This window comes from Perognathus longimembris, chromosome 3, assembly GCF_023159225.1.
Source record: "Perognathus longimembris pacificus isolate PPM17 chromosome 3, ASM2315922v1, whole genome shotgun sequence".
NCBI classification, from domain to species: domain Eukaryota; kingdom Metazoa; phylum Chordata; class Mammalia; order Rodentia; family Heteromyidae; genus Perognathus; species Perognathus longimembris.
This window is the reverse complement of record NC_063163.1, coordinates 106,558,394-106,583,214: the sequence shown is the minus strand read 5'-3', so window position 1 is coordinate 106,583,214 and position 24,821 is coordinate 106,558,394. Positions and strand designations below refer to the sequence as shown.

The window sequence follows — 24,821 nt, the reverse complement described above, 5'->3', positions numbered from 1 at the left end:
GCTAATTCTCATGCCCAGCACAGCTATGATCTCCATAATGTTAGATAAACCCAGTGTTTTTCAAGTCAATAGTTCACTCACTCCTGACACCTTTTCCACTCAGCTTCTCCCACTCATGAGCCAAGCATCCCATAGAGATTCGTTTCCCTATGGAAGAGCCACTTAGTATTTTCTTTGCTTTCCTCATTCTGGTTTTCAATTGCCTTTTCTGAACACTGCTATTTTCTTCTTGTCTTCCACTCTTGGAGCTGTCCTTCACCTCTACTGTATCTCTGCAAAAATATCTGTGAATTGGTTAAAACCGAAGGATTACACCATGGTCAAATTTGAGAGGAGCTAGCTGTGAACTCCTTTAAAAATATTCACTGCAAGCCAAACACTGGTGGCTCACAACTGTAATCCTAGCTACTCATGAAGTTGAGATCTGACGATCATAGTTTGAAGCCAGCTTTGGCAGAAAAGACCATGAGACTCTTATCTTCAATTAATCACAAAAGGCTGGAAGTGGAGATGTGGCTCAAGTGGTAGAGCATTAGTCTTGGGCACAAAAACTCAGGGACAGTGCCTAGGCCCAGAGTTCAAGCCCTAGGACCAGCAAAAAATTAAAAAAAAATATATATACACATATATGTATTTACGTATATATACCTATATATATACATACATATACATATGTATATCACATTATATTATAGATTCCCTGATCAAAATAGAGATAAGGAATACTTTGGGATTACCTTTCAGTGGAGCTGGGAATAGTGGGTGCTAATCTGACAGTAGTATAATTTTTTTTAATCCCAGTTTGAATGGAGAACTCTTAGAAATGTGTGTTTCTTTTATGCTATCAGGAAATATGATGTAATCATGGTAGTGAACCAGTTCCTACATACCATTACCATGAAACAGGGAGATGGCATCTGATGCAACATGGTACTAGACTCCTTGGGATTGAATTCAGATATTTCATCTGCTGGTTGGCTTCTCCCACACTCCAACTCAGCTCATAACTTCATAAGAGGTGTTAAATACAAATTGTTCATTAAAACACATATTATTGGATGTTTAACTACCGTGTAATTGATTTTCTATCCATTTCTTAGTGGTTAACCCTCAATAAATGCTTTTTGTAATCAACTTAAAGCACGGTACCTACCATGCTTGATATCTTTCTCCTTTGATTTAATAAGAAATTAATTTTTTACAATTGGAATTTTACTTCATAATTGTTTAAAAATGGCCAAGTTTCAAGAGCAGCATTAACACACACACACACACACACACACACACACACACACACTTCTTGGGCACAAGCTAGTCCTCCTGAATAGAGGCTCTCAGTACAACTGAGAACTCAAGAGGACTTTCTTCGTTCTGTTCCAACCCTCTGAAATGAATGAAGGTCTCAGAAAGACAAGTGTTATCCTCAAAGAATGATGGCAGAGTGGATCCATAAATACCATGCTCTGATCTTGGCTCACAGTACAGTATGTTGAGAAATGAGGAAGAGCAAATGGTTCTTGTTTTCTTGTTGAGGGAACAAGAAAACTTGGGGTGTCTCAGAATTTGCAAAGAACATAAGAACAACTAATTGTGAATGTTCATTTGGATGATCTGTAAGGCTCAGTTTCTTTATTCAGAGCTTCTCTTTCCTCTTAAATTCCTTCTTCCTCTTTGGGAATCTGCCTTAACTGGAGATAATATGTGTATATATGTATACACACATATATACCTATGCACACACACATATATATGTATACACACACACACACACACACACACACACACACACACACAGAAAATGCACAGAGCCAAGAGTACATGAAATAATCCATGCCAAGTTTCCAGGAAAATGCCCAGAACTTACATACTAGCTATTCTTAACTTCTCATATTAATAATTACCATTATCCAGCATGGCTTTTAATTGGCTCAAGATTTTCCTCTCTTGTGCATGGAGAGGAACACTAAATATTTATTTATTTATTCATTCACTTGTATAAATTTCTAGACACTGATATGCTAGGTCTACAGTTTGGGGTTTTTGGTGAACCTTTGGACACACAGCTCAGTCTCACTAGGAGTGCTATATACAGGAGCTTCCAGGTACCATGAATAGGAATCCTTGGGAGGTGGCAAATCTTTTGTCAGGGAAAGCTAGAGAGAGCATAATGGCCCTTTATTGAAACTGCTGTAACAGGGAATGTATGTGATTTGCAGGCAGTTGGACTCACAAGTACTTTCTCGTTCCTAGAGCACTGAAATTGGGATGCCCAGGTGTCTTCCTGTGGAGTGACAAGAAGGTGCATTTCTGACTGGAAGAGCAACAGGATGCTTAGCTTTCCCCTGGATGCTTTTGCAAGTGGAGATCAAAGGCTGAGCATCTCCCCCATTCAGTCTCCGACAAAAGAGAGATGGCTGTGGGAGCAGCAGGCTGTTTGTTAGGCAAATATGCGGATCCTCTTCCAGAAGGGCATTCTCTTCTGCATGACAAATGGGAAGCCTGCTGTAACTAGGACACATTCCCAAAATAAAATTCAGTGGCCACCAAGTGACTCAGTGTAGGAAGCCTTCCTTCTCCAAGAGAGGAGGGTTGCTAAGAATGGCAGGAGCCACCCACAGATGGTCTGGGTACCAGTTGCATCAACAGATGCATACACGACACAGTCCTTTCCTTTAAAGCTTCCAGCCAAGCTCACATCGAGTTCTCCACTGTGTACATTCAAACCAAAATAAATAATCCAAGAAAATCTGCACAAGTCAGTGTGTTTTGGGCTCAAGATAAATCAGGCAATGGGCACCCAAGAGGAATGTAAGGCATTGGGCCACTCTTTTCTTCGCCTAAGCCTTACATTGTATGCCAGCTTAAAAATATACAAGGATATTCTATGCCCATACCACTAAGGCTGGTGCTTAAGATCTTTCCAAATCTGGCCCCATTTACTTGTCTAATTTCATGTTTCATAAATGTTCCAGCCCCACCAGGATGGTTTCCCCACTATGACTGCTTGGCCTCATCACTCATTCTTATTTCTGTCTTCAGTCTACTCATGCTTGGCATATTTCAGAAGACGCGAAAGAGATGAGAGATTTAGACTAAAAGTCGGTTCTCTCAGAGAACAAAGGTGGACCCTCCAGAAGAAAGGGGAGTTGCCAAAATCAACCCACTTAGAGAGAAGATTTGTTCCCCATGAAGGCAAACAACTTACTCTGAGGTAGCAGAAAGCTCAAATATATGTATCTTGTTCCGAAAATAAAAGGGGGGAAGGGGAGAGACAGTTTCTGAATGTGAATGATACAGAGAAATGTTCCCACGATCTTTTGTTTCCCCAAGTAAGATCAACCTTTTTTTGTTTTCTTTTGTTTCCACATAAACCAAATCGAATCAGACTGAGTCTCTTTTGCCGTGCATGTTAGCTAGTGTTTTGTCACTATAACAAAATGCCTTAAGATATTTAGCTTACAAAAAGAAAAGATTTATTCTGGCTTATGGTTTTAGAGTTTCTAGTCCCTGTTTCAGTAGACTCACTGTCTTTACAGTTTAATGGGAGTGTCAGATAGCAATGACAGCAAAAAAAAAAAAAAAAAAAATACATGTTAGAGAAAAAGTGTTTGCCACACTGTTAGGATTAAAAAAAAACACAAACCACAAGAAAAGAACTAAAAGAGGCTTCTGGATCCATGATCTCCCTCAAAGGCACAGACCCAATAACATAAACACCTCCCACTAAGTCCCACCTCTCAAAATTTCTACCACTTACCACTAGTACCACCTTGATGACCAAGCCTTTTTAACACAGGCTTTTGGGGGCCTGTGTGCATATCCACACCATACACTACATAAGGAAGTGTAGTCACAGGCTTTGGAGGTTAGGATGTAGACAGCTGCAGGGAGCCATCGGGCTCTCACCCTGTCATAGGAAGTAAAGCACATGAGGTTAGCATCACTTTGGAAGACAGGAACTACACTTACCTTTTGCCTTAGGAGAAAGTAGAAGGAATGGAAATAATAATAATCTAGAGAGCTGAGATTGAAAAGAAAGGTTGTGCATCAAAAGAGATGCTCTGTTTGCTAATGGACCTTCATCCTTCTAAGTTTTTTCTAAATAGAACATAGATTTCAGAGGGGCAGAAGCCATGTTTTATATTTTCCTTGTTAATGCTTTCCATGGGCATGTGGTTCAATTAAGGACACATAGTAAAGGCTGAATGATGTGACTCAGTCATCAGGAGGAAGCTAGGAAGGATTCTGCTGCTGGTAGATGGGTGTAGCTTCTGCTTAGGAATGAGACAGGGAGTAGGTCATAAGAAACAGAGAAGTCATATTTAAGAGATGGAACTGGGAGTCTTTTTGGAGAGGTGGTGACTGCAGGTAGACTCTTGTCACAAAGACCTGAAGCCCCTTGAATCTACTTAACACTGTTAGAAAACTGAGCCATGAGAGTAGGAGAGGAAAGAAAGAGAAGAAAAACAATAACAACAAACTAGATCAAGTCCAATGGAAAGCTGAAGTAGAATGCCATGTTGGTTGGAGGAGACCCAGGAGAGATGAGACATGAGGCATGGATTCCTGGCGCCTAAGCAGGTCTGAGCTTAAATAGGGTTCTGGTCAGGGGGCAGGATCACAGAGAGCTTGAGAGTTCATGACCCAAGACTGGCAGGTCCAGTAACCTATTGTCCCCGCCTCTGCCTCCAGGAATTCAGGTACACCCATTACCTAGGAGTGGCTCTTCCCTGCTTCTACCATGAAGATGACAAAATGGCACTAGTTAAACCCAATACCTTATCATCCACCACCTGGCCAAAATGGTGCTGTTTAGACCCAGTTTTCTTATTTCAAAGGGAGCAGTGTACAATCCTAAACAAGATTTGATTGCATCAGGGGAAGACAGACAGGTGAGGCCTCAGTGTATTCATCTTTTTATGGATAACTAATTGCCATCAAGAATTATTACATTGAGACAACTGTGCCAGTCATTTTGTTGGCATACTGGACATTGCAGCCAAAGCAACCCCAAGGAGAATCAAGCTTCTGAGTGATGGCAGGAAAGATAGGAGCCACAGATCTATTGGCCCAGCCTCATGTAAAGAGCCAAAGAAATTGGCCAAGACCCTGGACATCCTTCCTATGTCTCTGAAGTCCCTAGCAATGAGCTCACTCTGAGGCAAGGGGGACAAAAACAAAGAATGGAAATAAGTCTCATTAAAATAGGCCATGTATAAACCAAAGACTCACATTAGCTAGGAGAACTATATGTCTTTTTAACCTATGTATTTGTCCTGCAAGAGTCCGAAGAAAAGATGGGGCTTATAAACAGGAGAAATTTTGTTTATGACTCATGCATGTTGATAGTCCAAACAGAAAAATCCAAAGAAAAGATAGAGATGAAAGTGTGAAAAATGTCATAATGAAATCCATTATTCTGTATAGTTAATATTCGGTAAGAAAGAAGATGCCAAATATACATGAACAGATGCAACACACACAGAGAACAAGAAAGAGAGAAAGAGGAGAGACAGAGAGAGAGAGAGGTGATAGAGATAGAGAGAGATCCCCACCAAGAATGATAGCAAGACAAAAAGGCTGATTGCTGGCAGAAAATAATCAAATTGGTCTCCAATTTTTCACAAAAGAAAATTCTTACACTTTAAACCACAGACAGGCGAGCAAGAGATTTCCTTGATTTCTGCCTCTCTGAGGTCTGTCAAGCAGCTTTTCTGATATACTGTTTTTATATAAATTCTGCAGTGGCTTTTCCCGGGTGCTATTAGTTGTTTGGGTTTTTTCTCTGCCTGCCATGGGCTTATATATGTGATCCTGATTCAATCTTTTCTTTTCTCCTTTTCCTTCTTTGCGGAGACCAGATTTCCCAGTGTAATCTGCTGAGTTACACACTAGCAACGTGTACAGCTGCTTCATGTGTGCACGCGTTGTGTGTGCATGATGTATGTGTGCACATGTGTACATGCGTGTGGACTTAGGGCTGTGGGTAAAGTCCTTCATCTCCCTTGCAGTCCCTTCTGGTTACCAAGGCTCTTGGGCATTGGGTTCATCATTCTAAAGTCTCAAAAAAAAAAAAAATAAGCCTGCCTTAGAGTTGACATTTTATTTTATAGTCACATTAGAGTTGAGTTCGGACTTATTTTGTGCTATTATCGTTGATTGATTATTTATCACTTCAATGGAGAATTTATTGATTTACTTAATATTCACTGCTGATAACACGAAAGATCTGTAAATTACAAATTGTCTGGGGACTCAGAAATGCTTAATTATACGCCCCCCCCCCCCGCTTTCTTGTGTTCTACTCCCCTCCTCTCCTCCCTCTGCCTCCTCCCCATCCTCCTCCAGTCCTTCAGACACACTGGGCAGGGAAGACACTATACAGCTTTGCTTGTCTGCAATAGAGACAAGTCAGCATTCCCACACATTACAAGGTGTGGTTGGGTGCACAATGCTTTCTTTCAGCCTAGGCAGGGCCTTGAAGGTCACCCAGTTCTTCTGCACAGTAGTCACCTATTAAAGTTCTGATCCTGCTTGGCTTCATCTTGCAGAGGCCCAGTTTACCACTGAACAATTGTCTGATTTTATTTTTTCTCATGGAAGGCCTGCCTTTCTCTGCTTAAGTATGGTCAAAGGGTAGATAATACTTATGTCAAGGAAACAAAATGAAGAATTAAATAAAGGACATTATATGAGAAACCTTAACAGCCGGCTTTCCTTCTCATTGGTACATCTCAGTGGTGCTTCATAGAAATGTTGCTTGTACCTTAACATAGCAGAAATGGGGGAAAGGCTGATTCTGCTTTGAGGATCTGAGTGCCCAGAGGCCTGTGTTTGTCTGAGGGCCACTGTGTTGGGCCTTTTCATGTGGTCTTTCTATTGCAGTTGGTTTCTAGCATGAATAAGAGGAAGGGGCCAGTAGGGTAATGTGGTAATGGAGGGAGATAGAAAAGCAAAAAGCAAGTTGCTTTAACCCCCTAAAGAAAGCATTTCTCTAGCAAATAGCGATGGCTTTGAAAGCAATTGACAGAAAGCTGGCTTAATCCTTGTTCTGGAGATACTTACAGCTGCCCGCAGTTTTTAATTAATACACTGGGCTCCCTAACAAAGGTGGGGGAGGTTGGAAAGCATTAACAGATTTACTTATCAGAGCCAGGGAATTGCTCTAGATGAAATGTCCTGGCTGCCTGTGTCTGGCTTGGCCCTCCCTCTCCTTCATGGTAAGGCCTTAGAAGAGACTAATGTGAATTGCAGTGGGAGGGTGAGTCATCCCATTTTAGGTAGATCAGGACCACTTTCCTGGCGCATTTCATTCTGTCCTACTCTAATCTATTCCTTCTTACAGCCCTCATCCTCCTTCCATTCCACAGATACAGCCATCTCTGGGTACCCAAAGGAAACTGGCTCCAAGATTCCCAGATACATAAACTTGAAGGTTCGCAGATCCCTTATCTGAAATGACATGCTATTTACTTCTCAAAAGTAGATCATCTCTAAATTACTTGTGATATCTAATATGATGTTAGTATCATGACAATGGTTGCTATATTGTATTAAGAATGATGATCAAAATAAGATCCAGGCATGCTCAGTACCAATGCAGTGTTTTGTTGTTGTTGTTTCTTTTCTTTTTGCTGAACATTTTCCATTATCACTAGCTGAATCCATGAATTCAGAACCCAAAAATCTAGAGTACTGACTGCAGTTACTGAGTGGTTAACTATAGGTAAACAAAGCTCAGAGTCTAAACAAAACTTTGAGCTGAGTGCTTGAAAGGGATAGGAAAAGATAAGACAGATCTTCAGAATTCTTGCCTCCATTAAGTACAGATGTACTCTGGGCTGATATTCTGGATGGTAGTAATAGGATATCATCATGTCTATTCTGGTGAATCGGACCAAGGATACACTAATTTTTTAACATATTTTCAACATTATCCTGTAAGCATGAATTGAATGATTGCACAAATAAATGCAAATGGATAAAGCCATGCGAAGAAATGATAAAAAAAAAAAAAACACCTATGGGCTCACTAGCACCAGTGACACATGACAGAGTCCATTTGCTGTGCGATCAAGAGTTTTCCTCTGTTGTAGGCCACATACAGCCACCTGTTTGCAAATCCCATGTCCTGTTGCTTCCAGCTCCCCAGACTCTCTGCTGATGTCACTTATCCATCTTACTCACAAATTCATGGGTTCATTCAGTTATTTGTTTGTTCATTCACTCAACCTATGAGTACTTGTTTAAAACCAGGTGTTGAGCTGTGCACGGGGACACAAAACCACCTTCTCTTCTCTTCCTGACACCTGCTGGACCTATGTCAGAGACTGGGCACTGCTCCCTGCCTCCTCCCCATGCTAGGATCTTTCTCTTTAGGTTAGGGAATCTGATGTCAGAGTCATCCATCTGACAAAGTCTCTCCTCGTCTGAAACTCCCTGTCTCCTCATATCTTCATCAGTCCATTTCCACATGTCTAAGCATTTTAATGGCATATGGTTCCAGGGGGAATCTCCAAATGAGAGAAAATTAGCAACTGTGCTTATTGGGCTAAAGAAAATGACTGGCGGGGAAGTTTTCTTTAAAAATACCCACAAGAAGCGGCAGCCCAAAGAGATGTGACTGCAATAAAAATGATGATTTTTGTTTTTTTGGGTTAGGGATGGGAGTGGATTATCAACTACATTTTCTTTCCCCTGGAATGCGTCACAGTCATTAATTTGTTTAATTTATTTTTTGCCTCTTCCCTGGTGAAGCAGTCCAATCCACTGTCGGTCTACCCATCAGAACAAATTACACTTTGGAAATATCTGAGTGCTTCAATTTTCCATTAAATATAATAAGAAATCACAAAGCACTGTTCTGGCTTAATGAGCCCCCATCAAGGATCTACAAGCACTTTTTACAACTGCTTCCAGACAGTTCTAGTTGTCAACCTTGGTGACATAGGGGCAGTTAAAACAGGCTCAGGATCACCTGGCCCTGTATTAATTTGTGCTTGTATGTATTCCTCTTGGGTGGTCTTCTTCTTAACCCATTTCATGTGCAAGCAATGTGATGATGTCACACACACCAATGTCTCTCTAACAGGAGCCACTGATCCCTTTCTATGGTGTTCCCCCATTGTGATCTAGTAACCCCACTTATTGGCTGGATGGATCCACAGAGCTCAGCCCTATAAGGGCCAAACTTTCTCATGCTTTATGAGTGTTGGCCTTCAATTTCCAGCCTCTGCTACTTATCACAATGCTTGAAGGCTCACCCTTCTTCTCCCTCTGTCTCCCTGCCCCCTTTGAATCATTGGCTGTTTAGGTGGTGAAAACTTCTCCCCACTGGAGATCCATCTGTGCTACGGAACACCACTAATGGATGATTATATTTCACTTCCTGGATGTTATTTTTTTGTGTGAAGATTGGAAATTGAAATGTCCAGGGGTTACACCTATGGTAGAGATGGCTCCCTAAAGTCAGAGATTAATTGTGAAGTATGAATATTTAATTTTTTATTGCAAAAGCATGTCAAAGGTTGCCAGGGAAAGGTGGGAGCTCAGACCCATCTCACCTGCGTTCAGCACACTCAAGAATAGAACCACTCAGCCCTGCCAGCTTGCGATATCCAAATCTAAGAAAGAGCACAAACTGCAAAGAATGGCTGGACTGTGACAGTCTCATGCATTCATGGATGGGAGAAATTTCTAAGAAGCAGGAGGCCTGGATGGTCCTGGTACAGGTAGGAGCTACTTGTGGAGTCCCTTTGACATCTACCTGGACAAGGGATTGGTTTGAGGCCAAGTCACCTTGACCTCTGTCTGGGTAGGTAAATATGGGGTAAATGAAGGCGCAGGCTGATATCAGACCTAGCTGTGTGGAGACTTGGGTTTGGTACAAAATGACCACTTTACCCTACCTAGAAGCTTTTCTTGACTTCTCTGTAAAATGGGCAGGTGCCATCTACCCCAACTGCTACCCTGTTGCTCAGGAAGTATACTGTTCAATTGCCTGCGACTTTAGTGTTCACAAGGTGAGATGAAGAACAGGAGTCCTCTCTGTCTCCGGAGTCTTGCAGCTTTCTATGATCTCCTGGGGACAGACAGCAGGAGGAGAGCATCTTGAGGACATCTGCAGGGATGACAGGAGGTAATGTGCATGGAGTCCAGAACCAGGCACTCACCAAACCCTAACTTATTCCTTCGGGTAGTTGCCACTTACAATAGAAAAACAAAATAATGAAATAAAAAGACATCTGGGAGTGTGACTATGAAAGAATACTTGGGTGATTTCTGATCATCCATCAAGCACGAAGACAGCATTCTAGAAATGTGGGGATGTCTCCAGAGAAGCCCAAACCCTAAATGAATCTATTCGGGCTATGCTCTTTGGAAATATCCTGTGTCTGACACAGTACAGCATAGAAGATTCTCTGACATCCAGCACATTCCCCAGCAGCTGGCTTGCAGCACCCCCTCTTCTCCTTGGCCACATCTGCCAGCGACCCACACCAGAGATCTTTAAGGCTTCCCCAGGCACTCAGCAATGATGACAGTTTCCATCTTTAACCCCCATGGCACGGCCACTTGTGTCTCCATTTTATTCATAATTGTGTCTCCCTCTGTCACCAACTTGGATGGTATGGGATGGAACATCTGTGAACTCACCCTCAGTGTCTCACTCAGCACTTCAATCATATCAACCTGTGAACGGGAACACATTCAAACATTCATGCAAATTTTACCTAGCGAGCAAAGGTAGTGAAGATGCTCTCGGGGAAGATTCATACACCTGAGGGAATTTCTCCTATCTTTCTTTACCTGTGGCCTCTTTGTTTTTTCTGCATCTCCTCCTCGTGGCTGATTTTGTCAACTTGACTCGGCCACAGATACCTGGAAAACATATTCTGGTATGTCTGTGAGGATGTTTGGATGAGATGCTGCATGATTGTGCTTGGCTGAGACTTGGTAAATTGAATGAAGAACCAGTAGGTTTGAATCAGTCAACTGAGTGAAGATTGCCTTCCCCAATGTGGGTGACTTCATCTAATCAGTTGAAGGTCTGACAGAACAGAAAGGCAGACTCCTCTATTCTCCTGAGGAAGAGGAAATTCCTTCTCTTTGATGGCTTTGAGCTGGATGGGACTCCAGCCCTTTTCTGCCCTTAAACCCAAACTAAACCATCAGCTCTTCTTGGGTTTCAAGACTGTTAGCTTTGCTGATGGGAACTGTGCCATAGGCATTTCTGGGACTCCAATCTTGCCAACTATGCAGGTCTTGGAACTTTTCAGCCTGCATAATCACAAGCCAAATTCTTATCATCAATCAATCTTGATCTATCTATCTATCTATCTATCTATCTATCTATCTATCTATCTATCTATCTATCATCTCTACATCTACATCTATACCAGTCTACTTTTCAATATCTATCTACTATCTCTCTCTCAACCATCTCTATACTATACTAGTCTACTTTTCTATATATCTACCTACCAATATCAACACACATGCGCACATACACATACACACACACACACACAGAGCTGATTCTGTTTCTCTGAAAATTCCTGACCAATAGACCCCCTGAATGTTTTTTTTTTTTTCTTTCCAGTTCTGGGGACTGGACTCAGGGCCTGAGCATTGTCCCTGGCTTCTTTTTGCTCGGGGCTAGCATTCTACCACTTGAGACATAGTGCTACTTCTGGCTTTTTTATATATGTGGTGCTGAGGAATCGAACCCACGGCTTTGTGCATGCTAGGCAAGCACTCTACCGCTAAGCTCATTCTCAGCCATAAATGTTGGTTTTTACCAGGGTCTTGGAATTTTTGTTCCTCCTCATTCTGCATGCTCAATAATCAAGATCTTTCCTAAGCTCTGAGCTCATAGTCAACCACCATCTTGATGTCCCTCCTTGGACACCTCAAAAGTCTTTCACATTTAGCCTGCTTGGAGAAGATAAAGGCAAATGCACATATACACACATGCATGCACATGCACACATGCATGCGTGTGCATGCCCCGCCCCCCCTCCATCTACCTCTGCTTCACTCCCTGTAGGAAGGGAATGGCAACCCTGTGACACCTTGCTCCCACCTTCTCTAAGTTCCTGTGGTGCCCAGGGATGGCCGCCTTCCCTCACTGATCTCTCACACAAATCCCTCTCTGTTGTGTCCATTGGCATTGTGTGGGGTCCTGCTTTGCCTCTTCCTATGCACTGGGCACCTGTTGTACAGGTCTGCAGAAGCTTGTCTTTCTATGCTGATTCTTTTCCTTTCTGGGCAGAAATCCTGACTGATCTACTTCTTTTTAATCCCTCAGTTCCCAGCTGTGTAGTTGGTAAATATTAAAGCATTAGTAAATGACTGACATCTGAATGAATGATTTAATGAATGAATGACTTTGCTTGCCAGTGGATGAGGTATTGAGAAGAAAACAGAGCTTATAAGCAAACCTTGGCCTGACTACAGAGACAAGAAACAGACAAGAGAAGTTAATTTGCTTGTCAGAAATAAATAAAAGGCAAATTCTCCTTGATTGAATTTGAAATGAGGAAAACAGAAACAAGCAGTTCTCTTAAGAACAGGGTAGCTAACAGCCTAATGACCCCCTATGGGTTAAGACAAACTCTGCTATAAGAGTTTTCTATTTGTTTATTTGTTTGTTTGGGGTTTCTTTTTGTCAGTTTCAGAAATCTAGCCAAGGACCCCGAGGCAAAGCTAGTTTTTCTAAAGAGGCCCTGGGGTATATTTAAAGTTCCAACACTCACTGCCTGATCACTGCCTGGGCCCTTAAGGCTTTGAGTCAAAGGACCAGCACAGAGCAAAATTCCTGAAGCTCAATTAATCTAACTCATCAAGATGGATTTGATATGAATTGTGGTTCCAGGCAGCAGCCAACAGTCTAGAGACCAGACTGCTGAGCTGGCTGTTGGTTAGAAACGACACAGCCCCAAATACCCAGCAAAATGTGGACAGAGAATTGACAATTAAGCTAAAATTTCAAACTGAATAGATCCAATTTGTGAGTAATTCCAAAGCCCATCCTCTTCCTTTCCATCTTATCAACGTATTTTCCCCCCCTCTAAGCTGTTTGGAAAAATCTAGGCAAATGAGAAATGAGCATTTATAACATGAATTGCTGATAGTGCTGATAAAATAATGGAAAGAGAGGAAGAATTGTGGGTGACATTTGGCCTTCTATTATTCAGTTTTCTAAAATAAATAAAGTGCTAGCTTTTCCCTTACCATCCTTCACCAAACACACACACACACACACACACACACACACACATACAACACACACACACACACACACACACACACACCATCCTTGAAAGTTTGGGCTCACTGCTGCTTGAAAATGGACCCATTAAAAGCAGATAAATCAATGAGAAATGCTTTAAAAAGTCTCATTTATCATAAGGCGTGTTGGACAGGGTTTTGAGTTTTACATACATTTATTCTAGAAATCTGTTTATCTGTGCAACATTTCTGAGCAAAATGTTTGGTGATGAAGCATTCTTCCTACTTGAATCTATGGAAGGCAATTAAATTCCAACTCTAAAGACATCACAGCATCAAAGATGAATACGGAAGCCATGTTATTGATCTGGCACTTTGCAACTGCCCTTTTCCCATCTGAATATCATCTTCTCCACATTTCCCAAAGGCACACCCTTCCTACTCTTATGATACACATTTTCTATGCATTGTACCAACTTTGAACCCCTGATTATCCCGGAAGACCACCAAGGATGTGTTGCCCGTCCCTCCCCAAAGGTGGTGCCGAATCAGGAATGAGTGTTCTCCCTTGCTGCAGTCACAGTAGGATACCAGTGCTGAATTCTCAAACACATGCTATCTCTCACCCTGTACTTACACTTAATGGAGATGTTGGGTTTATGAGGATTTAGGTGAGGGTTGACATAGGAGAAAAGGAAGCCTCTTAACCATATTCATAGACCCGGAATAGTTCTTAGAGAAAGGGTCCTGTTTACTTTTGTGTGTTCTCAAGTGGAATCTGTGTATTTTTATTTCCTGCCAAGTGATTGGAAACTATAGGGTCTAAAAAAAAGGAGAATTTTCTTTGTGTGTGCAAAGCACATAGAACAGTATTTCTTTTTTCCCCTTCCTTCCTTCCTTCCTTCCTTCCTTCCTTCCTTCCTTCCTTCCTTCCTTCCTTCCTTCCTTCCTTCCTTCCTTCTTTCCCTCCTACTTCCTTTCTTTCCTTGCTTCCCTCCCACCCTCCCTCCCTCCCTTTCTTTCTTTCTTTCTTTCTTTTTTTTTCCTTTTCTTGTGCCAGCCACGGGGCTTGGACTCAGGGCCTGGGCACTGTCCCTGAGATATTTTGCTCAAGGCTAACACTCTACCACTTGAGCCACATTTCCACTTCCAGCTTCTTTTGCGGGGGGTGGGGGGTGGTTAATTGGAGATCAGAGTCTCACAGACTTTCCTGCTCAGGCTGGCTTCAAAGTGCCATCCTCAGATCTCAGCATTCTGGGTAGGTAGTTAATTCATAAATACTCAGCAAACAGCTGGGCACTGGTAGCTCATGCCTGTAATCTTAGATACTTAGGAAGCTGAGGTGTGAGAATCAAGGTTTGAAGCTAGCATAGGCAGAAAGTCTATAGATTCTTACCTCCAATTTACCAGCAAAAAAGCCAGAAGTAGATCTGTTACTCAAATGGAAGAGCTACAAGCCTTATGTTTAAGCCCCAGTACTGGCATCATAAATAAACAGATAAATAAATAGCAAATAGGTGATCATTGAATGACTCAATCAGCAATAGGACCCAATCTAGTTAATAGGTGATTTCAGGCATGTTTTGTGGCTTGGTGTAACAATCCCCTGGTCTCCTTGGTCATGAACAGTGTTATCAGTGGTAGTCAGCTTGGCCAACTTGATGTCCGTGCTCATTGTCTAAGGATTCCAGGGAAGGCAAACACCCTTTTCTCCCAAATGAATTTTCCACTCTTCTGTGAGTAGTGTCACAAGTTTGACAGACTCTGTTACTAGTTTGACTAGTCTGCACTTTACTATGTGCTCGGTAGACCCTTTTGAAAAAAGTCTCTCCACTGTACACACACAAAAAGTGAAGAATGTAAGATCAGGAATTCTTTTAGACGCACTATGATAGTCTCACTTCAGCATTTCTACACAAATGCCTAGGGATCTACCGAGCAACTTCACCCCTGAGGGCACGCCAACAGCTGTGTTATAAACTCCTGCAAATAAGGATTTATTACAACAGAGTCAAGTGGCAGGCTCAGAACCAAAGCTATACAGAGGAGAAGACCCTGAGCTTCTGTGGGGATGTTGACTTTTATCAAGGTCAACACTGCGATTTATTGACCCAAGAGGTAAATATTGATGGAGGCTAGAGAGGTCAATATTTGCCCCAAGGCAAATAAATCTTCCCAGTGACCCTCCCCCACCCATTGAAATCTGTATACAGTAAACTCAATTCCAAAATGAATTAGCGGTGACATAGATTAAGATACCATTTCATTAGACTGTCCAGGGCATTGGAAAGCAATATTAATGCAAGCACTTCGTGTTCAAAGCACTTTCCAAACACTCATTAAAGTACACCACCCTCTGCCAGATGCATAAAAGTATTGCCCAACCAATTCAACAGATGGATCATGGGAGCTAAGAAAAGGTTAAGTATTTTTTACCCAAGTTATAAGAAAAGCATGACAAAGACAAAAGGTTGATTTGGGGGTGGGTAGGATGGTATGGGACTAGTAAAGATCTATAAGACCAGTGCCTTAATTAAAGTTCATGGTAAAACAATTATAGGCCCACTTGATAGAATTATCTTTGTGTAGTTGATTTATTTCCTATTGCTAAATAAAAATCTACTTGAGAGGGCCAATTTGCATTTTCTTATTTACAGGGATTTTTGGGGGGGCTATGCATCCTAAGCTTTCCTTTGGACATTGACATTCAACTCTTAAGAAGGAAAGAGTATATTAGTGGTCTAGTCAAAGTCATTGGGACAGGACAGAGCACTTTCCTAGACCCATTGTTCTGTTTGCTTAACACTTAACCTGCAATTCCAACTCTTAGGAATTCCTTGGCTTTCACTGTTGGGTCTCAGGATCAAGGGACTGAAAAGGCACCGTAGAGAACTAACATAAAAATAGTTCACATTTAAATGCATAGATGCAATTATTCCTTCTTTTATACTACCTCAAAATGGAATTTTAGACATTACCAAATTTGCTTATCTTTGTTAAATGGAGAAGACAGAGCCATAGACAATCAAAACATCAGCCAACTCAATGTCTTACTTCCTTCTAGCTTTGGAATACATTATTTTCCCACATAATGCTGTCCTCATTATGTTTTCCTCCGGATACTTAACATCAGGAAATAATGAGCAATTCCAGAGAACCAGTGAATGGTAGCTGGAGAGGAAGGAGCTGGGAATGTGATTTGTGCTGTGTGTCAAGATAGGAAGCTTGATGTATGCTTTCTATAATCCTCATGCAGGTCTTTGAGTGGATGGGGCTTACTTTTCAGAATTTAGAATTTTCAAAGCCACTTCAGTCTACTTTAAATCTGATGGAAGAAAGGAGTAGAGTCTTAATAGCGTGACCATTGGGTTCACTCACAAAGGAAACAATTTGACTTGAAGAGATGTAAACGGAGAGCTGATGCCAGGATCTGAAAAAAGGAATTGAAGAGTCCTGACCCCCAAGCTGCTCAGGTACTACCTCGTTTTATCTTACAATAGGATTGTGGAATTGCATTTGCTGCCCAGGGAAGTAAGTGATGCCAATAGGATTTGATACAGTTACAAAAGGGTAATTGGATGGACAATATGGTACAGACAAACGAAAGTGTTTACGGGGTTTAATATTTAATCATGTAAAATGAAAAACAGTCGGAAAAGCAGGCTGGTGATGAAAAGATCTGTATCTAGTCAGGATTTCTGCCGACTGTCAGAGTAGCACGAGTCTCCTGGGGACCTGAATAAGCCAGGCACTGTTCTGCAGAAATAGTTATCCTGGGTGTATTGATTGTGTGTACACCGCTCAACCTGTCAGCTTGTCACTTTACTTTTTATTTTCTACATTATGGAGTCCTCCTAAACTTTCAAATACTCTTGGCCTTCATACTTTAGAGCACAGGGCTGTAGAATGCTCACAGAGAAGATCTCATGGGTGACCTTGACAAGGCAGTTCTGACTGCCAGGGGCAACTCAGTGACCGCTCCAGGGCTTGGGGCAAAAGCTCTGGATCTAGAAACTGACCACAGGCTCTTCTCTTCATCAGCTTTATGGATATAGTGATACACATGCCCTGTGGCAAGTTTCTTGCCCTGTATTCACCTCTGTTATCCCATCTGTACAATGGAAACACTTCCTCCTTCTTAGAGCTATCAATATGTATGGAATTCTCAGTGACCAATGAGATAATGAGCCTAAAAACAATGATCACAGAGCCGTCCTATGTTCATCGCAGCAACTGTTGTTAATGAATGTGATGCATCGAAATCTGCTGCACCCAGAGGATCTAGACTGCAGAACACCTAGCCAGAAGCCCAGAATCTCTGCCTGAGAAGGCCTTTGAGAAGTTATCTCATCCACCTGCCTACCTTCCCATTAGCCCAGACAGCCGACAATCTCTTGATTCCCTCTTCAAGTTTTATTTTTAATTGGTAAACAATAATGGTCCACATGTGTGAGGTACAATCATTCATTCTTCGATATAATTAAAGGAAAGTTGGGGGGCTGGGAATATGGCCTAGTGGCAAGAGTGCTTGCCTTGTATACATGAAGCCATGGGTTTGATTCCCCAGCACCACATATATAGAAAACAGCCAGAAGTGGTGCTGTGGCTCAAGTGGCAGAGTGCTAGCCTTGAGCAAAGAGAAGCCAGGGACAGTGCTCAGGCCCTGAGACCAAAGCCCAAGACTGGCAAAAAAAAAAAAAAAAAAAAAAAAAGAAAAGAAAAGAAAAAAAGAACGTTGGAAAGATTAGGATGCATTGACCTAGAATCCACTGTGTACAGAATCGAAGAGCAGCAGAGTAGCTCAGACACTCCACCCTGAAAGACAACCAGGGCTACTCTCTCCTGTGTATGTGGAATTGTTCTGTCTCTATTAGCCTTCCCTTGGTCCTTTGCTTTTCTCCCACACACTCTGGCCATGCACAAAGATGTTACCAAAGGGCTCTGTGTGTTCTACCTGGTCCTTAAACCTTAGACAGCAGGAGAGCATTGTTCTACCAAGGTCAAAGTCAACTGGCTGCTCCCTCAGAGGGAGGGCGGCCTTGAGCTTCAGGTGCCATTTGCAATAATAATAACCACGATAAAACCTAACCTTTCTAATGAACTACTTAAACTTGAAAATCTCCTGCATATCATTTGATCTTTACAGTAACCCTGGTGAAATGTCAGCTCAGGACCTGCTACATCCATCATGGTGATGAGGAGGCAGGAACAGAGAAGAGCTAGGAAGTAGCCAAGGTCATGTATGCTCATGGTGAGGAAATGTTCACTTGAACCCAAGTCTTCAGAGGCCATGACCAGGTTCATTTTCACATATTGTGCAATAAATGAAAACATGACTCTTAAATGGTGGCAATTTAGCTTCATGCCCTATCTAGGGACATTTCTGTTTGTCACACCAGAGAGGGACTAGGTGTTACTGGAAATGAGTGAATAAAAGCCAAAAATGTCAAACATCTTTCAGCTCACCAGAAAACACCTCAGTCACAACCAATTAGCAGCCCCAAATATCAATACTGCCAAGGGTGAACCTCTCCGTCTTAGATTCATCCTAATTAGACAAATAAGAGAATCTGATCATTTCTCCTCCCAGTCCTGTCTTCCTGACTATTCTACTAGGCTGTCCTACTATCCCTGCCCCTGAAATACTTCACAAGCAACCGCAAAGAACTTTGGGACACTCCAAAGAAAGATAATGGCTAAATGTAGAGTTGTAGAATTTCTGTAAGGTTGCTGGTAAAGTTATTTTCATTTTGCTTTTTAAATTAGTTTGGGAGTTGGTGTTCTTCTTTACATAATTACAAGCTGACAAGCGTGCTTCTGTATTTTTTTTAATTAACAGATATTTGTATTCAAGTTCTCCAAATTACGTACCGCAGCTTGCACATTAGAGGACAGCTGCCACCCTCCAGATGTAGGCAATAAGCTGAACAGGGTAATGGGAAATGCAAAGGGAAGACAGGGCGAAGTCACAGAAGAAGGAGAAGTTTACATGTCTGCATGAAGAAGAGCATTTGAGTGGATTCATTTGGCTTCTCTCTACATCCCCCCCCCCCCCTGAGATGAATACCTTAGATTCTCCCAAATTTTCGGCTCTGCTTGAACATTTGGGTTGAAACTGCCTGGGTCATTCATTGCTGTCATCAAGCCTCACCAGCATCTTGTAAAAGCAGATTTCAGAGGAAATGGAGCACATATAAATGTTCACAGTGTGCCTAAAAAAACTATTCAAATTGTTGCTGTTTACAAGCACCCTATCAAAGTCAAAATCTTCTCCTGAAAACAGAAGCTGCTCTCAAATGGGTAAACAACAAAATCTATTTATTTAGCCCATCTTGTAAGACTATATGGCTTTTTGGACACTTATCCAAGAAGTTCTCTCTGAGAGTCCCCAATTCAGGAATTGTACACAATAAGGACTTTGTCGTGGAAAATGGTTGAGGACTGAAGGTAGAAGTTACAGTCTTAGGCATGAAATTCAAGGAGAAAAGTTGTAACTCTGAAGGCAGAATACCTTATCTGTATTAAGAAGGATTGTGACTATCTTGAAGGCCCTTGAGCTTTAACAAGTCATGATCAAATATGTTTTTGACAATCACTTCAGATAAACAAACCCTGCCTTTCCCTTGATTAGATCTTAGAAGTGAGGCACAGTTCAAGCTGTAGTGTGTGTGTGTGTGTGTGTGTGTGTGTGTGTGTGTGTGTGGTGTGTATGTGTGTGGTCCCAGTTATTGATATAAGAGAATCAGGCTTCTGTTCAGACAGAAGTGGGCACTCTGGTTCCTGCCAAGAGATTTCACCAAGCAAAACAGGTTAGGAGTAAAAGTTTCAGATGATATCCTTGCAGTAGAGGAATGCTTCATTCCTAGGTACAGGAAGTACTGAGTGTCTCCAGGACATAGGAAATGAACACAGTAGGCAGATTTTCATTCTTGGGAATATCAGTCTTCCAGGGAGAGGGGCTTGTCTCTTGAAGAAAATACCTGGACAATTTTCTGTGTGGTGTGGCAGGTACTAAGATGGAGGTAAATTTGGGGTGCTTGGAACTCTGAGAAGAGTGAAAGTGTGCAGGTGAAGGAGGAGGTCCCACAGGGTGGGGGCTCTAGATAGAGGGATGATGGAGGTGTGTGTGTGTGTGTGTGTGTGTGTGTGTGTGTGTGTGTGTGTGTGTTCAGACAAACCAATCAGTCACAGAGCATAAGTCATCAGAAATGTCCACTTGGGCACATATTACCCAAATGACTAAGGGAAGAAAGACCTGTAAGGAGGGAAAGATACTTTCATGCCATCAATGACACATGGCTCATTTAGGTAATCTAGCAATGGCACATCTATGGCTCCTTTTTTGTGCATCTCTTCAAAATTTAAAGTGGGTTAACATCCAGGATTTTTCTTGTTGGTTGGATAAAAGAAAAAGTGGTAGAGCTCTTCGCTGTTTTCTTTGCATCCATCTTTTCCACACTACATGGACACTGCAAAATGCCAGAGTCCACATCCATACAGAAGGTAATTTAGAAGGGCCAGTAGTTAGTTCCAGAAAATCCAAGGAGAGGACATAAAGGATTCTTCCTGTTAACATGATTAATGTGAAATTATATCTAAGACAACACAATACAAACACAAACCACAAAATGACCCAAATTAGCCTTTTACCCCAGTCTCAAAACAGCCAAGCTGCTCTGGGTTGACACTGCCACCTAGAGATGGATTTGAGAAATGGAACCTTTCTATGATTGCTCATGACCTTTCACCCCAGGGATTTAACCATTTGATACTTTTTCTTCCAGATTTTTGGTATTTGCATTTCAGGTAATTCCACTCCATATGCTTTTATTTTCTATACCTATACTAATTTTCTTTGGTTCCTCCATACCTATATCCATTTTGGCTCCCTTATTTCTGTTAATTGAGTTTTCTCATGAAGTTCCCTCTGTTTTCTTGTTTTCTGTCACATTCTCTTCATCAAACAGTACTCTAATGATCACAGATAGATAAGTATAAGGTGATATACAATAAATTGTACAGGATTGGAGCATTAGGTATAAGACAATTAGTAACATCAATTTTAAACATCTTCTTTCCTCACCAAAGTAGCAGGTTAACCCTCAGAGAATTAAAAAAAATTAAAAAGCCATACATAGTACCAATACATTGCCATTTGATATATTATTTTTGTTAGGTATCAAACTACAGAACAGTGTTTTTATTTTTTTTAGCATTCCATTATCTAACTGCTAATGAGTTCACTAATGGTGTGACAAGATTGTTTTCTCTTATGTATGAAATTACAAACTTAGAGCATTCTAACCTAACTAAAATTTTGTTCACTGGTGAAGGAACCCAACTGAACTGAGAACATTGATTTCATGGAAGAAAAAAAAAAGAATTTTCTGGGCACTAGTGGTTCATGCCTATAGTCCTAGCTACTCGGGAGGCTGAGATCTGGAGAATCATGGTTTGAAGCCAGCTCATGCAGAAGTCTATGAGACTCCATCTCCAAAAGAACTAGCAAAAAACAGAGCTAGAGGCATGGCTCCAGTGGTACAGCGCTAGCCAAACAAGCAAGACAAACAAGCCTGAGGCCCTGAGATCAAACCCACCACCAACAGCAACAGCAAAACAACACTTTCTGAATTCCAAATATATTACATCTAAGGATCTATAGAGACATTGGCAAGTAAAATTTGGTCACCAGTTACATACCCAATGATGGAACTACAAAGAGAAATATGTGGTGTGTGGTGATGCTCTAGTCTTAACCTGCTTTCAGTCCACTTATCTCCTTCACTAACAGTGGCAGGCAAGGTTCAGGGATATTTAAGATTTGGCATTTAAAATAAATATTGCTTTCCTATGTTATCCCTATTTAAGGCCCATCCTACTCTACACAATAGCTTTTGCCTTTATCGGTGTCTCTTCATTGTCAGTTCCCTCGAAGAAGAAGATTTTTATTTGGGTGGTTTTTGAGCTGTCTGAATGGAAAAGATTATTTACATTTCTAGTGACATACATTCCAGAAGCAAAACTAAATAAGCGAGGCAAGTGCAATGTTCTGAAGGTTAAGCCATTAGAGGAAAATCATCAAGGCATGTGTCTGTTCTTGAATGAGAAGGAGCTGCAGAGGCAACACATTCACTGCTCTAGTTTCCCCAGCTATCACCCCAGAATAATGATCTTTATCTAAAAGATTGTAATCATTACAAATTGCTTAGACATTCTCAAGTGCTAACAGCTAGGTGTGGAAATGAGACAGGTAGGAACCACTGGGAGCTGGACGTGATTTTATGTTCTATTCTGGTGCTGTCCTCCAAGTCTGTCATTTGACCTTTGACATCATTGAGTCTCTTACTGAGTTTTGTGCCCATAAAAATAAGATCGTATTGCCATAATTCAGACAGGGGGGGGGTGTGTGGTTACTCTAGTAAAAAGCTCTGAAAGGAACCATGGAAATGTAAAAAATACCCTCTGTCTGCCTCTCTGCTTAGAGCTTGACTTAAGGTATTATAAGGAAAAGCACTTGTCATAAATCAATACCCCTAGCCAAATCAAGCAAAGGGCACTGGGACAGTCCTGTGCATCTCCCCTACAGTGCCTTCTGTAAATACTTGCAGGAAAAAAACCAGGGAAATCTTGCCATTTAGTTTTAAAGACTCATGATTCACTTGCAACAACTTGCCCAAAATGCTTGTTCCAGGTGATATGGGCTGAGTATAGATGAGATGGCTAGCAACTGAACTCAATGAGGTCAGAGCAGTGTCTGAGAATCCCAACTGTCAAGAACAGGCAGATTTATGGTCATGAATTTGCATGGCTCTCTCTCCAGCTTATGATCCACAGCTTACTGCTGTGGAAGTGACACAGAAAATCTTCTGGCTTTTCTTGTTTGAAAAAGTTAAGCAGTCTTGCTGAGTTGGAAGACATAATACCCCAATGCCTTTTTTCACTAAGAAATAGTCCAGTTTATATTCAATGTGCACATCTTTCCTAGTCTGGATAATCATGCCTAAAGGCTCAGTAGAGAAGATACACATTCCTGTACACGAGTCACCTAAAAATAACAGTACACATCCTGCAGGTGAGCTGGTGGTAGTTGTTTGTCATCCCTTTTGGCTGCCCCACAGGAGTTACCCTGCCAACATTTAGAAAGAATTTTCTTTTGATGAGTCTTAGTGGGAAACAGGTTCCATCCTGCCCTATTTAGAAAGTGAAAAGTTCCAGCCCCTGGTTTTTACCAGCTTCCCTTGCAGCTAGATCATAGGCCTGTAACTGAGTCACTACTAACCTGAGCTACCTCCCAGACCCAGCAGTGATTCTGAATCAGTGCTTCAGGGAATCAATGATTCTGAAAGGACAGAGCATTGCTTCTAGCAGGGCTGGCAGCTGTGAGAAAAATCGATGGAGGGGTCAGCCATGTTTGCTGGCAGGAGCAGACATTCTGACAATTTCTTGGGATTATCATTTAGATCATTGCAGAGCCTGGTTTCTCTACTGGCAATTATGTGACCTACCCAGTATTCTTTCCCACTCACATCAGCCTGATCCTTTTTGTTTCTGGCCACTAAGCCCCCTGACTGACACAGTATGTAGGTGTGTGACATGCATGCACACTCACTTTCTCCTCTTGCCTTGCATACATTTCTTACCTTGAGCAATGTTACAGTGCAGTCATCTAAAAACAAATGCAAATAGTGAGAGAAAAACAAAAGCCCCTTTTACATTTGCGTCCATCATCCACATAAAAAGTGACAGAAAAGAAGGAACAACACATTGTTATGATTGAGTTGATAGACTTAAATTCCACTCACCCTTTCATTCAAGCAGGACGCTGGCCAAAGTCAATGGGAATTATATTTGTATAAATAAGGGCATTGCTGAACCCAGAGAGACTGGAGGACAATTTAGCATACAACTTATTCCATTGCCAATTCTAAGTTTTGGAAAGAAAACCAAAATTGAATTCTGAGGCCAATCTGCATGTGTATGCTAGCCACAGGTTTCTAAAAGGCAGGCCAAAGCTCTTCCCCACTCCCTGAATATAATTCTGCATTTTTAAATGGCAGAAGAGTCGTCTTCAAGCTACTGCATTACAAAGATTACCAGCCCCATGTCACCAGGTTTAAACTGATCCAATCAACATTGACCTCAAAGACCATTGTTCAGTTACAGGAGAGCTAGATAATGTACATAGTCTTCTCTACATGAAGGCAGAGTGTTTGCAGGGGGCAGGGGAAACAAGTCAGGGGATAGAAGAGGTCAGCTACTTCAATGTGATGAAGGGTTCTAGATGCTGCTTAAATCACTGTTCAAAGCTTGGATATAGACCCAGTTCCATTACAAACTATCATGGTGACCTTTTCCAGAGAGGAAGTCATTTCATCTCTCTGATCTCAAGTCACATGGTGTCTGAAAACCAAGCTATCTGCACCAGGGTGCAGTGGTAGAAATATCATGGATATGAGAGGTAGATAACTTAAGTATGGGAACTTTGGCTCTGTCATTTATAAGCTTTATGACTTTGAGCAAGTTACTTAAGGCGACCTACAAAACCTGGGTAATAATACTTACTATGAAGTTTAGGAAAGGTATATATA

The 24,821-nt window shown here is 41.6% G+C and overlaps 1 protein-coding gene and 1 long non-coding RNA gene across 3 annotated transcripts in view; one reads left to right on the top strand and one right to left on the bottom strand.

Annotated features, from left to right (window-relative positions):
• Positions 1-24,821, bottom strand: part of Kirrel3 (kirre like nephrin family adhesion molecule 3) — a 555,543-nt gene that overhangs the window by 502,580 nt on the left and 28,142 nt on the right. The gene's annotated exons all lie outside the window — the stretch shown is intronic.
• Positions 3,760-24,077, top strand: LOC125349492. The gene is made up of 3 exons (XR_007210526.1): positions 3,760-4,297; positions 20,354-20,357; positions 24,066-24,077. It is a non-coding gene; the product is annotated as an uncharacterized LOC125349492 (long non-coding RNA).